Raw genomic sequence first — 14,476 nt, forward strand, 5'->3', positions numbered from 1 at the left:
TGTCGATCCCGCTATCGGTCCTACTGCCATAACCCTCGGTCCGACTGAGGCTGAGACGTGGAATGAACTTCGTATGCCTAAGCCAACCCATGAAACAAGTGTGCAAGCAGTTAGCCAGTCGGAGAGGTAGAATGCATAAGTCGGGGATCGACCCGGTCCCCTCTTGTGTGCTGCTGGTCCTGCTGCCGGTCCTGCTGCCGCAACCTTCAGTCTGATCCGATCTTAGACTGGGAATGAACTCCGTATGCTTAGAATGGAACGAAATGAGCGTGCGGGTGCTCAGCCGGTCAGAGAGGTGGAATGCGCAAGCCAAGGACCAGCCCGATCCCACCCTGCATGCTGTCGATCCTGCTGTCGCAACCCTTGATCCAGTCTGATCTTAGATAGGAAATGAACTCCGTATGCCTAAGTCAACCCACAAAACAAGCGTGCGGGCGCTAAGCCAGCCAAAGAGGCATAATGCACAAGCCGGGGATCGGCCCGATCCCCCTCTGCGTGCCGTCGGTCCCGCTGCCACAACCCTCGGTCCGACTGGGGCTTAGTCATGGAATGAACTCCCTATGCCTAAGCCAACCCACGAAACGGGCGTACAGGCGCACAGCCGGCCGGAGAGGAAGAATGTACAAGACGGGGATCGACCCGGTCCCCCCTACGTGCTGTCGATCCTGCTGCCACAACCCTCGATCCGGTTAGATCTTAGACTGGGAATGAACTCCGTTTGCTTAGACTAGAGATGAATTCTGTATGCCTAAGTCAACCAACGAAACGAGCGTGCGGGCGCTCAACCGATCGGAAAGGTCGGTCGGAGAGGCATAATGCACAAGTCGAGGATCAGCCCGATCCATCTCTACGTGCTACCGATCCCGCCACCGGTCCTGCTCCACAACCCTTGGTCCGAATGGGGCTTAGACATGGAATAAACTCCGTATGCCTAAGCCAACCCACAAAACGAGCGTGAGGGGGCTCAGCTGGCTGGAGAGCCAGAATGCGCAAGTCAGGGATCGGCCCGGTCCCCCCTGCGTGCTATCTGCTGCTGGTCCTGCTACCACAACCCTCCGTATGCCTAAGTCAACCCACGAAACAAGCATGCAGGCGTTCAGTCGACTGAAGAGGCCGATCGGAGAGGCAAAATGCACAAGCCAATGATCGACCCGGTCCTCCATGTGTGCTGTTGATCCTGCTGCTGGTACTGTTACTGTAACCCTCGGTTTGATCCGATCTTAGACTAGGAATAAACTCCGTATGCTTAGACATGGATTGAACTCCGTATGCCTAAGCTAACCCACAAAACGAGCGTGCGGGTGCTCAGCCGGCCGAAGAGCCAGAATGCCTAAGCTGGGGATCGACTCGGTCCCCCCTGCGTGCTATCGATCTTGTTGTCGCAACCCTCGGTCTGATCCGATCTTAGACTGGAAATGAACTCTGTATGCCGAAGTCAACCCATGAAACAAGCGTGCGGGCGTTGAACCGGCCGGAGAGGCATAATGAGCAAGCCGAGGATCGCCCCGATCCCCCTCTACGTGCTGTCGGTCCCGCTGCCACAACCCTCGGTCCTGCTAGCACTTAGACATGGAATGAACTCCCTATGCCTAAGCCAACCCACGAAATGGGCGTGTGGGCGCTCAGCCAGCTGGAGAGGTAGAATGCACAAGTCAAGGATGGGCCCGATCCCTATTGCGTACTGTCGATCCTGCTGCTGCAACCCTCGGTCCAGTTTGATCTTAGACTGGGAATGAACTTCGTATGCTTAGACTAGGGATGAACTTCGTATGCCTAAGTCAACCCGCGAAACGAGCGTGCGGACACTCAATCGACCAGAGAGGCAGGATGCGCATGCCGAGGATCAAACGGGTGGTAAGTGGGTTCAAGCACATCTTCACATTTCTGCCTTGCCAATGCCATTTTTATGGCTTGTAAATTCATACAATGGTCCCCTACTCCTTCATGTGAAGTTTCGTGGCAAGACGACCCATTTTCTATTTTTCATGATTTTCGAAACTTTTTACGATTCAGGATTTTTTAAAATTTTTTTAGAAAGAATTTTTTCCCCAAATTTGATAGGGGTGATCCTCATATTTTTTTTGGCATGCATAAAAAAATTCAACTAAAAAATTAAAGTGGAGAAGATTTTGTGACCATTTGAAAAAAGTGTCCCCATTTCAGACACTTTAATGGCTACTGGCAGCAAACCTATAAAATCTCAAATGCTCTTTAAGGGGGTGCGAGTTCTTGAGGTTTGATGAGGGATAGGGGGCCAATATAAGGGCCAAGTACCAGCACCCATCGCACATCATGTGCGCACACCCCCCGACCCCACAATCGTCGGAATCCCAAATGCCGTCGGTTATGCTCTCCGATGATGCTTCGATGATGGTGCCCTAAGCGAAAAAAATGCAGCACCAGCACATGCCCAAGCCCAACATGTGCACCATGGCTCAAACTCTTAGACTGGGAATGAACTCCATATGCTTAGACATGGAATGAACTCCGTATGCCTAAGCCAACCCACGAAACGAGCGTACGGGTGCTCAGCAGGTCGGAGAGGCATAATGGGCAAGTCGGGGATCGAGCCAGTCCCCCTCTACGTACTACCAGTCTCGTTGCCACAGCCCTCGGTCCGGTTGGGGCTTAGGCATGGAATGAACTCCCTATGCCTAAGCCAACCCATGAAACGGGCGTATGGGTGCTCAACCGGTCAGAGAGGCAGAATGTACAAGTCGGAGATCGGCCCGGTCCCCCCTGCGTGCTGTCGACCCTGCTACCACAACCCTCGGTTCGGTTCGATCTTAGACTGGGAATGAACTCCGTATGCTTAGACATGGAATGAACTCTGTATGCCTAAGCCAACCCATGAAACGAGCGTGCGGGTGCTCAGTCGGTCGGAGTGGCAGAATGTGCAAGCTGGGGACCGGCCCGATCCCCCCTATGTGCTATCGATCCTGCTGTTGCAACCTTCAGTCCAGTTCAATCTTAGAATGGGAATGAACTCCATATGCCTAAGTCAACCCACGAAACGAAGGTTCGGGCACTGAGCCGACCGGAGAGGCATAATGCGCAAGCCGGGGATCGGCCCGATCCCCTCTGCGTGTTACCGGTCCGACTGCCACAACCCACGATTCGGCTGGGGCTTAGACATGGAATTAACTCCCTATGCCTAAGCCAACCCACGAAACGGGCGTGCGGGCGCTCAACCGGCCAGAGAAGTAAAATGCGCTAGTCGAGGATCGGCCTGGTCCCCCCTACGTGCTGCCTATCCTGCTACCGCAACCCTCGGTCCGGTCCGATCTTAGACTGGGAATGAACTCTGTATGCTTAGACTGGGGATGAACTCCGTATGCCTAAGTCAACCCATGAAACAAGCGTGAGGGCGCTCAGCCGGCCGGAGAGGCATAATGCACAATCCGTGGATCGGTCCAGTCCCCCTCTGCGTGCTGGTGATCTCGCTACAGGTCCTGCTGCCACAACCCTCAATCTGGCTGGGGCTTAGACATGGAATGAAATTCGTATGCCTAAGCCAACCCATGAAACGAGCGTGCGGGCGCTCAGTCGATCGGAGCGGCAGAATGCACAAGCCGGGGATCGGCCCGGTCACTCCCTACGTGCTGTCGATCTTGCTGTTGGTCCTGCTGCCGTAACCTTCGGTCTGATCTGATCTTAGATTGAGAATGAATTTCGTATGCTTAAACATGGAATGAACTCCGTATGCCTAAACCAACCCACGAAACGAGCGTATGGGTGCTCAGTCGGTCGGAGGGGCAGAATGCATAAGCCGAGGACTGGCCTGATCCCCCATGCGTGCTGTCAATCCTGTTGTCCCAACCCTCGATCCGATCCGATCTTAGACTGGGAATGAACTCTGGATGCCTAATTCAACCCCCGAAACGAGCATTCAGGTGATGAACCGGTCGTAGGGGCATAGTGCGCAAGCTGGGGATCGCATCGATCCCCCTTTGTAGGCTGTTGGTCCCGCTGCCACAAGCCCCAGTTCGGCTGGGGCTTAGACATGGAATGAACTCCCTATGCCTAAGCCAACCTATGAAATAGACATGTGGGTGCTAAGCCAGCTGAAGAGGCAGAATGCGCAAGCCAGGGATCGGCCCGGTCCCCCCTGCGTGCTGTCGATCCTGCACCGTAACCCTCGGTCCGATTTGATCTTAGACTGGGAATGAACTCCGTATGCTTAGACTGGGGTTGAACTCCGTATGCCTAAGTCAACCCATGAAACGACCGTGCATGCGCTCAGCCGACCGGAGAGGCAGAATGTGCAAGCCGGGGATCGACCCGATCACCCCCTGCATTCTATCGATCCTGCTACTGGTCCTGCTATCACAAGCCTCGGTCCGATCTGATCATAGACTGGGAATGAACTCCGTATGCTTAGACATGGAATGAACTCTGTATGCCTAAGCCAACCCACGAAAGGAGCGTACAGGCGCTTAGCCAGCAGGCCTGGTCCCCCCTGTATGCTGTCGATCCTGCTACCCCAACCCTTGGTCCGATTCGATCTTAGACTGGGAATGAACTCCGTATGCCTAAGTCAACCCATGAAATGAGCGTGCGAGCACTGAACCGGTCGGAAAGGCATAATGCACAAGTCGGGGATCAGCCCGGTCCCCCACTGCGTGCTGCCGGTCCCACTACCACAACCCTCGATCCGACTGGGGCATAGACATGAAATGAACTCCCTATGCCTAAGCCAACCCACGAAACAGGCATACGGGCGCTCACCCGGCCAGAGAGGTAGAATGCGCAAGCCAGGTATTGGCCCGATCCCCTTACGTGCTGTCGATCCTGCTGTTGCAACCCTCGATCTGCTCGGATCTTAGACTGGGATTGAACTCCGTATGCTTTGACTGGGGATGAACTCCGTATGCCTAAGTCAACCCACAAAATGAGCATGCGGGGGCTCAGTCGACCAGAGAGGCAGGATGCGCAAGCCGGGGATCGAACGGGTGGTAGGTGGGTTCAAGCACATCTTCATATTTTTGCCATGCCAATGCCATTTTTATGGCTTGTAAATTCATACAATGGTCCCCTAAGCCTTCATGTGAAGTTTCGTGGCAAGACGACCCGTTTTCTATTTTTCACAATTTTTGAAACCTTTTATGGTGCGGGATTTTTTAAAATTTTTTTGGAAAGATTTTTGTCCCCAAATTTATTAGAGGCGATCCTTGAATTTTTGTTGGCATGCAAAAAAAACTTCAGCTAAAAAATCAAAGTGGAGAACATTTTGTGACTGTTTGAAAAAAGTGTCACCATTTCAGACACTTTAATAGCTACTGGCAGCAAACCTATAAAATCTCCAAAGCACTTTAAGGGGGTGTGAGTTCTCAAGGTTCGTTGAGGGATAGGGGGCCAATATAAGGGCCAAGTACCAGCACTCGTCATAGATCATGTGCGCACACCCCCCGGCCCACCCAATCGTCGGAACCCCCAATGCCATCGGTTAGGCTCTCCGGTGATGCTCCGACGATTGTGCCCCGGGTGAAAAAAATGTGGCACCAGCACATGCCCGAGCCCAGCATGTGCACCGTGGCTCAAAATCTTAGACTGGGAATGAACTCCATATGCTTAGACTTGGAATGAACTCCGTATGCCTAAGCCAACCCACGAAATGAGCTTATGGGCGCTCAGCCGGTCGGAGAGGCAGAATGCGCAAGCCAAGGATCGACCCAGTCCTCCCCTGCATACTATCGATCCTGCTGCTGCAACCCTCGGTTCAGTTTGATCTTAGACTGGGAAAGAACTCCGTATGCATAAGTCAATCCATGAAACGAGCATGTGGGCGCTGACCCGATCGAAGAGGCATAATGCGCAAGCCGGGGATCGACCTAGTCCCCCTCTGTGTGCTACCGGTCCCGCTGCCACAACCCTCGATCTAGCTGAGGCTTAGACATGGAATGAACTCCCTATGCCTAAGCCAACCCATGAAATGGACGTGCAGGTGCTCAACCGACCGAGGAGGTAGAATGTACAAGTCGGGGATCGACTCAGTCCCCCCTACGTGTTGCCCATCCTGCTCCCGCAACCCTCGGTCTAGTCTGATCTTAGATTGGGAATCAACTTCATATGCTTAGACTGGGGATAAACTCCGTATGCCTAAGTCAACCCACAAAATGAACGTATGGGCACTCAGCTGGTCAGAGAGGCCGATCGAAGAGGCATAATGCACAAGCCAGGGATTAGCCCGGTCCCCCTCTGCGTGCTGCTGATCCCGCTGCCACAACCCTCGATCCGGTTGGGGCTTAGACATGGAATGAACTCCGTATGCCTAAGCTAACCCACGAAACGAGCGTGCGGGCGCTTAACAGGTCGAAGAGGCAGAATACGTGAGCCAGGGATCGGCCCGATCCCCCCTGCATGCTATCGATCCTGCTGTCGGAACCCTCGGTCCAATCCGATCTTAGACTGGGAATGAACTCCATATGCTTAGACATGGAAAAACTCTGTATGCCTAAGCCAACCCACGAAACGAGCGTACGGGTGCTCAGTCGGTCGGAGAGGTAGAATGCGCGAGCCGGGGATCGACCTGATCCCCCCTACATGCTGTTGATCCTGCTGCTGCAACCCTCGGTCTGGTCCAATCTTAGACTGGAAATAAAGTCCATATGCCTAAGTCAACCCATGAAATGAGCATACGGGCACTGAGCCGGCATGAGAGGCATAATGCGCAAGCTGAGGATCGGCCCGATCCTCCTCTGTGTGCTGCCGATCCTGCTACCACAACCCTCGGCCCGACTGGGGCTCAGACATGGAATGCACTCCTTATGCCTAAGCCAACCCACAAAACGGGCGTGCGGGCACTCAATCGGCTGGAGAGGCAGAATGCGCAAATCGGGGATCGACCGGTCCCCCCTACGTGCTGTCGATCCTATTGCCGCAACCCTCGATCTGATCTGATCTTAGACTGGGAACGAACTCTGTATGCTTAGACTGGGGATGAACTCCGTATACCTAAGTCAACCCACAAAATGACGGTACGGGCGCTCAGTCGACCAGAGAGGCAGGATGGGCAAGCCGGGGATCAAACGGGTGGTAGGTGGGTTCAAACACATCTTCATATTTCTACCATGCCAATGCCAGTTTTATGGCTTGTAAATTCATAGAATGGTCCCCTAAGGCTTCATGTGAAGTTTCGTGGCAAGACGACCCATTTTCTATTTTTCATGATTTTTGAAACTTTTTACAGTTCGAGATTTTTTAAAATTTTTTTAGGAGTTTTGTCCCCAAAATTGGTAGAGGTGATCCTTGTATTTTTATTGGCATGCACAAAACAATTCAGCCAAAAAATTGAAGTGGAGAAGATTTTGTGACCGTTTGAAAAATGTGTTCCCATTTCAGACACTTTAATGGCTACTGGCAGCAAACCTATAAAATCTCAAATGCTCTTTAAGGGGGTGTGAGTTCTCACGGTTTGATGAGGGATAGGGGGCCAATATAAGGCCCAAGTATCAGCACCCATCGCACATCATGCGTGCACACACCCCGGCCCCCCCAATCGTTGGAACCCCCAATGCCACCGGTTAGGCTCTCCGACGATGCCCCAGCGATGGTGCCCCGGGTGAAAAAAATACAGCACCAGCACATGGCCGAGCCCAGCATGTGCACCGTGGCTCCAAATCTTAGACTGGGAATGAACCCCGTATGCTTAGACATGGAATCAACTCCGTATGCCTAAGCCAACCCACGAAACGAGTGTGCGGGCGCTCAGTCGGCCGGAGAGATAGAATGCGCACGTTGGGGATCGACCCGATCCCACATGCGTGCTGTCGATCCTGCTGCCACAACCCTCGATCTGGTCTAATCTTAGACTAGGAATGAACTCCGTATGCATAACTCAACCCACGAAACGAGCGTGCGGGCACTGAGCCGGCCGAAGAGGTAAAATGAGCAAGCCGGGGATCGGCTCGATCTGCCTCTGCATGCTGCCGATCCCGCTGGCACAACCATTGATCCGGCTAGGGCTTAGACATGGAATGAACTCCCTATGCCTAAGCCAACCCACGAAACAAACATGTGGGCGCTCAGCTGATCGGAGAGGTAGAATGCGCAAGCCGAGGATCGGCCCGGTCCCCCTGCGTGATGTCGATCCTGCTGTCGTAACCCTCGATCTAGTCCGATCTTAGACTGGGAATGAACTCTATATGCCTAAGTCAACCCACAAAATGAGCGTATAGGCGCTGAGCCGACCGATGGGCAAATGCACAAGCCGAGGATCGGCCCGGTCCCCCTCTGCGTGCTACCGGTCTCGCTGCCACAACCCTCGATCCGGCTGGGGCTTAGACATGGAATGAACTCCCTATGCCTAAGCCAACCAATGAAATGGGTGTGCAGACGCTCAGCCGACCGAAGAGGTAGAATGCGCAAGCCAGGGATCGGCCTGATCCCCCTTGCGTGCTGCCGATCCTGCTGCCACAACCCTCAGTCCGGTCTGATCTTAGACCAGAAATGAACTCTGTATGCATAAGTCAACCCACGAAACGAGCGTACGGGCGCTGAGCTAGCCGAAGAAGCATAATGCACAAGTCGAGGATCGGCCCAGTCCCCCTCTGCGTGCTGCCCGTCCCGTTGCCACAACCCTCGATCCGACTGGGGCCCAGACATGGAATGAACTCCCTATACCTAAGCCAACCCATGAAATGGGTGTGCGGGTGCTCAACCGGTCAGAGAGGCAGAATGCGCAAGCAGGGGATTAGCCTGGTCCCCCCTGCGTGCTATCGATCTTACTACCGTAACCCTCAGTCCGGTTTGATCTTAGACTGAGAATGAACTCTGTATGCATAAGTCAACCCATAAAATGAGTGTACGGGTGCTGAGCCGGCCGAAGAGGCATAATGCACAAGCCAGGGATCGGCCCGGTCCCCCCCTGCGTGCTGCCAGTCTTGTTGCCACAACCCTCGATCTGGATGGGGCTTAGACATGGAATGAACTCTCTATGCCTAAGCCAACCCACGAAACGGACGTGTGGGTGCCCAGTCGGTCGAAGAGGCAGAATGCGTAAGCTGGGGATCGACTCGGTCCCCCTTGCGTGCTATCGATCTTGCTGTCGCAACCCTCGATCCGGTCTGATCTTTGACTGGGAATGAACTCCGTATGCTTAGACTGGGGATGAACTCTGTATGCCTAATTCAACCCATGAAAAGAGTGTACGGGCGCTCAGCCGATCAGAGAGGCCGACCAGAGAGGCATAATACGCAAGTCGAGGATCAACCCGGTCCCCCTTGCGTGCTGTCGATCCCACTGTTGGTCCTGTTGCCATAACCCTCAGTCCGACTGGGGCTCAGACGTGGAACGATCTCCGTATGCCGAAGCCAACCCATGAAATGAGCGTGCAGGTGCTCAGTCGACCGGAGAGGCAGAATGCGCAAGTCGGGGATCGGCCCAGTCCCTCCCTACGTGCTGCCGATCCTGTTGCTGGTCCTGCTACCGTAACCCTCGGTCCAGTCTGATCTTAGACTGGGAATGAACTCCGTATGCTTAGACATTGAATGGACTCCGTATGCCTAAGCTAACCCATGAAACAAGCGTGCGGGTGCTCAATTGGTCGGAGAGGTAGAATGCACAAGCCGGGGACCAGTCCGATCTCCCCTGCATACTGTCGATCTTGCTACCGCAACCCTTGGTCTGGTCTGATCTTAGACAAGGAATGAACTCCGTATGCCTAAGTCAACCCACGAAACGAGCGCGCGAGCGCTGAGCTGGCCGGAGAGGCATAATGCGCAAGTCGGGGATCGACTCGGTCCCCCTCTATGTGCTACCGGTCCCGCTACCACAACCCTCGGTCGGGCTGGGGCTTAGACGTGGGATGAACTCCCTATGCCTAAGCCAACCCACAAAACAGGCATGCGGGCGCTCAACTGGCTGGAGAGGCAGAATGCGCAAGCCAGGGATCGGCCCGATCCCCCTTGCGTGCTATCGATCCTACTGTCGCAACCCTCGGTCTGGTCCAATCTTAGACTATGAATGAACTCCGTATGCTTGGACTGGGGTTGAAGTCCGTATGCCTAAGTCAACCCACGAAACGAGCGTGCTAGCGCTCAATCGACCAGAGAGGCGGGATGCGCAAGCTGGGGATCGAATGCATGGTAGGTGGGTTCAAGCACATCTTCATATTTTTGCCATGCCAATGCCATTTTTATGGCTTGTAAATTCATACAATGGTCCCCTAAGCCTTCATTTGAAGTTTCGTGGCAAGACGACCCATTTTCTATTTTTCATGATTTTTGAAACATTTTGCAGTTCAAGATTTTTTTAAATTTTTTTAGAAAGAATTTTGTCCCCAAATTTGGTAGAGGTGATCCTTGTATTTTTTTTGGCAAGCACAAAAACATTCAGCTAAAAAATCAAAGTGGAGAAGATTTTGTGACCGTTTGAAAAAAGTGTCCCCATTTCAGACACTTTAATGGCTACTGGCAGCAAACCTATAAAATCTCAAATGCTCTTTAAGGGGGTGTGAGTTCTTGAGGTTTGATGAGGGATAGGGGGCTAATATAGGGGCCAATATAAGGGCCAAGTTTCATGCCCTGGGGGGGTGCACCAAACGCATCAGGTGCACCAACAGGCAAACCAGAGGTTGAGGCCCGTAGTCCAGGCGTGCTGGCAGGTATCTGCACGTAAGGCCTAGCAAACAAGTTCAGAACACCCGTCCAACTTCCAGGCCAGCCCGTGAGACCAAGGCTTGGCATACAAGTTGCCCCACCAAATCTAGAAGGGACCAAGGTGCTGGACACGCAAGGGAAGCTTCTAGAAGCAGGTAGGATCAGCAGCAGTATCCTGGTAGATTTGGTTGACCCTGAAAATCAGGAGTTAGCATCCTGATGGATTGTAATCTGTATAATCCCATGATTTTTGCCTTTATTCTAGGGATATTGCCATTAAGTGTAAGTTGGAGGCTCAACTATAAATAGAAGGCTGCTCCTCCCTCATTTGTACACCATCAAACACTTCTATTTTAGTGAATACAAGAGCATTTTTAGAATTCTGCCTTCTTATCCTGTTTCTCTTTAACTTGCATAATCAGCCCTTCTCGTTGTTCTAGTGCCTGTACGCTTGTGTTTTAGGCTGACTTAGGCATAAAAGAGGAGATTCCAAGCCTAAGGCCGCACAATTTTTGAGTCTAAGGTCAGAGCCCGTGACAGTTGGTATCAGAGCAAGTTCGATTCTGCATGTTTGTATTGTGTAGGTTAGAGGAGATGGCATTCCAAAGTGATGCTGCTAACCAACAACCAGAGGCCCATGAGCATGGGCATGGAAGAGAGAGGAAAGCCAGTTCTAGAGATATCTGGTCTACCATGGACGGTAGGCTGGCCAAGGTGGAGGTGACCATGGGCAACATGGGGGAGAAGCTTAAGGGGGTAGAGACTCACATTGCATCGCTAGACTCCATGGGGGAGGAGATCCAAAGTGAGCTGCAAGCTGCTCTCAACAAAGGCTTGGATGAGTTCACCCAAAAGAATCAGACCTTGGAGGCTGAAGTGCTGACCTTGCGCGATGGCATGGAGGCCATGCGCCAGTGGATGGAGGAGCGTACCAGTGAGCTCGTTGATTGCAAGACTGCCATTGGGAATGGCATGTTTGCTGGAGTGTCCAAGTCCAGATTGGATGTCCCCAAGCCTAAGGAGTTCAAGGGGACTAGGGCGGCCAAAGAAGTAGATAACTACCTTTGGGGTATGGAGCAGTACTTTCAGGCCATGGGCATGCAAGACGAGGCAATAAAGGTAAGCACCGCTGCTATGTATCTCATTGATGTAGCCTTATTGTGGTGGAGGCGCAGGTGTGATGATGTCAGGCGTGGGAGCACCAAGATTGGAACCTTGGCAAAGTTCCAAAAAGAGTTCAAAGAACAATTTTACCCGGAGTATGCCGATGATGAGGCACGGGCGAAGTTGGCAGGCTGAGCCAGCAAGGGGACATAAGGGAGTATGTCCAGAAATTCTCTGAACTGATGCTATAGATCTCGGATCTAGGTGAGAAGGATGCCTTATTTGCTTTCATGGATGGGATGAAGCCGTGGGTGAAGCATGAGCTACAAAGGAGAGGAGTTCATGACTGGGCTAAAGCCATGACTACTGCCAAGGCCTTGATAGAGTTCAAGCCTCTGAACAAGTTTGAGTCTACCAAGCCCAAGGGTAAGGGCAGGGATGATAGGGATCGAAAGAAGTAGTCCAATGGGAAGGACTGTGACCCAGAGTCCAAGGGTGGAGATCGAGATCATTCAACCAAGGATGGCGAGAGGAAGCCACCAACAGGTAAGTGGAAAGCAAAAGGGGACCGAGAGCCACTAGCATGCTACCTATGTGGAGGGAGCCACATAGCGCGTAATTGCCCGGAGAAGGGCAAGCTAGCTGCTGTAGAGAAAGAGTCTAACGAGGAGCCAGAGTTAGGGGCAGCAAAGCTTGGGTCGTTAGTGCTCAATGTTGTCCAGAGTAAGGGGAGCCGCAACCCAAAGGGCTTGATGTTTACGGATCTGATGGTTGCAGGTCAGAAGGTGAGCGCACTGGTGGACACAGGTGCCTCACATCTTTTTATTTCAGGTGATGGAGCCTGAAAGCTCAGACTAAAGGTGCAAAAAGGGACTGGTACCATCAAAATGGTGAACTCCAAAGAAGTTCCAGCCATTGGAGTAGCACGGGGAGTGGAGTTGCAGCTTGGAGACTGGAAAGGCAAGGAGACCATTGAGGTAATACCCCTTGATGACTATGAGTTTGTGATTGGGTTGGATTTCTTTGTTCAAATTAATGCCCTCCTTGTGTCTTTTGCCGATTGTGTTTGCATCTTGGATGCACGGTGCCAATGCCTAGTGCCATTAAGGAGAGGGTCTAGAGTTGGGTCACGGGTGGTGTCAGCCATCCAATTTGCCAAGGTGGTAAGTAGACAAGAAGACACCTTCTTGGCAGCCCTGAAATATGATGAGCCAAGGGAGAAGGAGATTGAGTCACCCTTGGAGGTGCTCAAGGTGCTGAAGACCTTTAGTGATGTGATGCCCGCAAAGCTACCTAGCAAGCAACCACCTAAGAGGGAGGTGAACCACAAGATCGAGCTGGTGTCTGAGGCCAAGCCACCAGCTAGAGCCCCTTTATTGAATGTCTCCACCAGAGTTGGAGGAGTTGAAGAAGCAGCTCAAAGAGTTAGTTGATGCTGGCTTCATCAGGCCATCGAAGGCACCCTATGGTGCACCGGTTCTATTTCAGCGTAAGCATGATTGGTCGTTACGGCTGTGCATAAACTATCGGGCTTTGAACAAGCTGACCATCAAAAACAAGTACTCCATCCCACTCATTACGGACTTGTTCGATCAACTTGGGAGCGCAAGGTGGTTCACCAAGTTGGATTTGAAGTCAAGCTACTATCAAGTCAGGATCACGAAGGGAGATGAGCCAAAGACAGCATGAGTCACTCAGTATGGTTCGTATGAGTTCTTGGTGATGCCTTTCGGACTCATGAATGCCTTAGCAACATTCTGCACCCTTATGAATAAGGTACTTCAGTCATTCCTTGATCGGTTTGTTGTGGTTTATTTGGATGACATTGTGATCTACAGCCAGACTTTGAGAGAGCATGTAGACCACTTGAGACAGGTGTTCGAGGTGTTGCGGGTGCACAAGCTATTTGTGAAGAGGGAGAAGTGCTCATTCGCCCAGCAGGAGATCCTGTTCCTTGGCCACATAGTGGGAGGTGCTAGGATACGCATGGATGAAGGCAAGATACACGCCATCCTGGAGTGGCAACCACCAGCCAAGGTCACTGAGTTGAGATCGTTCCTTGGGCTGGTCAACTACTACAGGCGCTTCATCAAAGGTCACTCAGCAATAGCTATGCCATTGACTGACTTGCTCAAGAAAGGGAAAGCATGGGAGTGGAGTGCAGGGTGCCAGGAAGCCTTTGATAGGTTGAAGCGGGCTATGACCAAGGAGCCAGTCTTAGCCTTGCCAGACCATGCCAAGCCATATGAGGTGCATACGGATGCATCAGACTTTGCCATAGGGGGCATGTTGATGCAGGAGGGACGTCCAGTCGTGTTTGAGAGCAGGAAGCTGAACGAGACTGAGTGCAAGTACACGATCCAAGAGAAGGAGATGACTGCAGTAGTGCACTACTTACGCACTTGGTGCCATTACCTGTTGGGGTCGAGGTTCATGGTTAGGACAGATAATGTGGTGACCAACTACTTCCAGACGCAGAAGAAGTTATCCCCCAAGCAGGCAAGATGGTAAGATTTTCTTACGAAATTTGATTTCCATATGGAGTACAAGCCAGGGCAGGCAAACCTAGTGGCAGACGCCCTGAGTAGGAAGGCTAACCTTGCTGCCATTAGCCAACCAGAGGGGTCATTGGTGTCATGCATCAAGGAGGGACTTGCGCATGATCCTACAGCCAAGGCTTTGATAAAGTACGCCCAGCAAGGTAAGACTAGGCAGTTTTGGTTACAGGATGGCTTGCTGTACACCGGGGTAGTAGATTGTTTGTGCCGTAGCAC

Source organism: Durio zibethinus, chromosome 7, assembly GCF_047325235.1.
Source record: "Durio zibethinus cultivar Kanyao isolate XHJ-2024 chromosome 7, ASM4732523v1, whole genome shotgun sequence".
Lineage (NCBI taxonomy): Eukaryota > Viridiplantae > Streptophyta > Magnoliopsida > Malvales > Malvaceae > Durio > Durio zibethinus.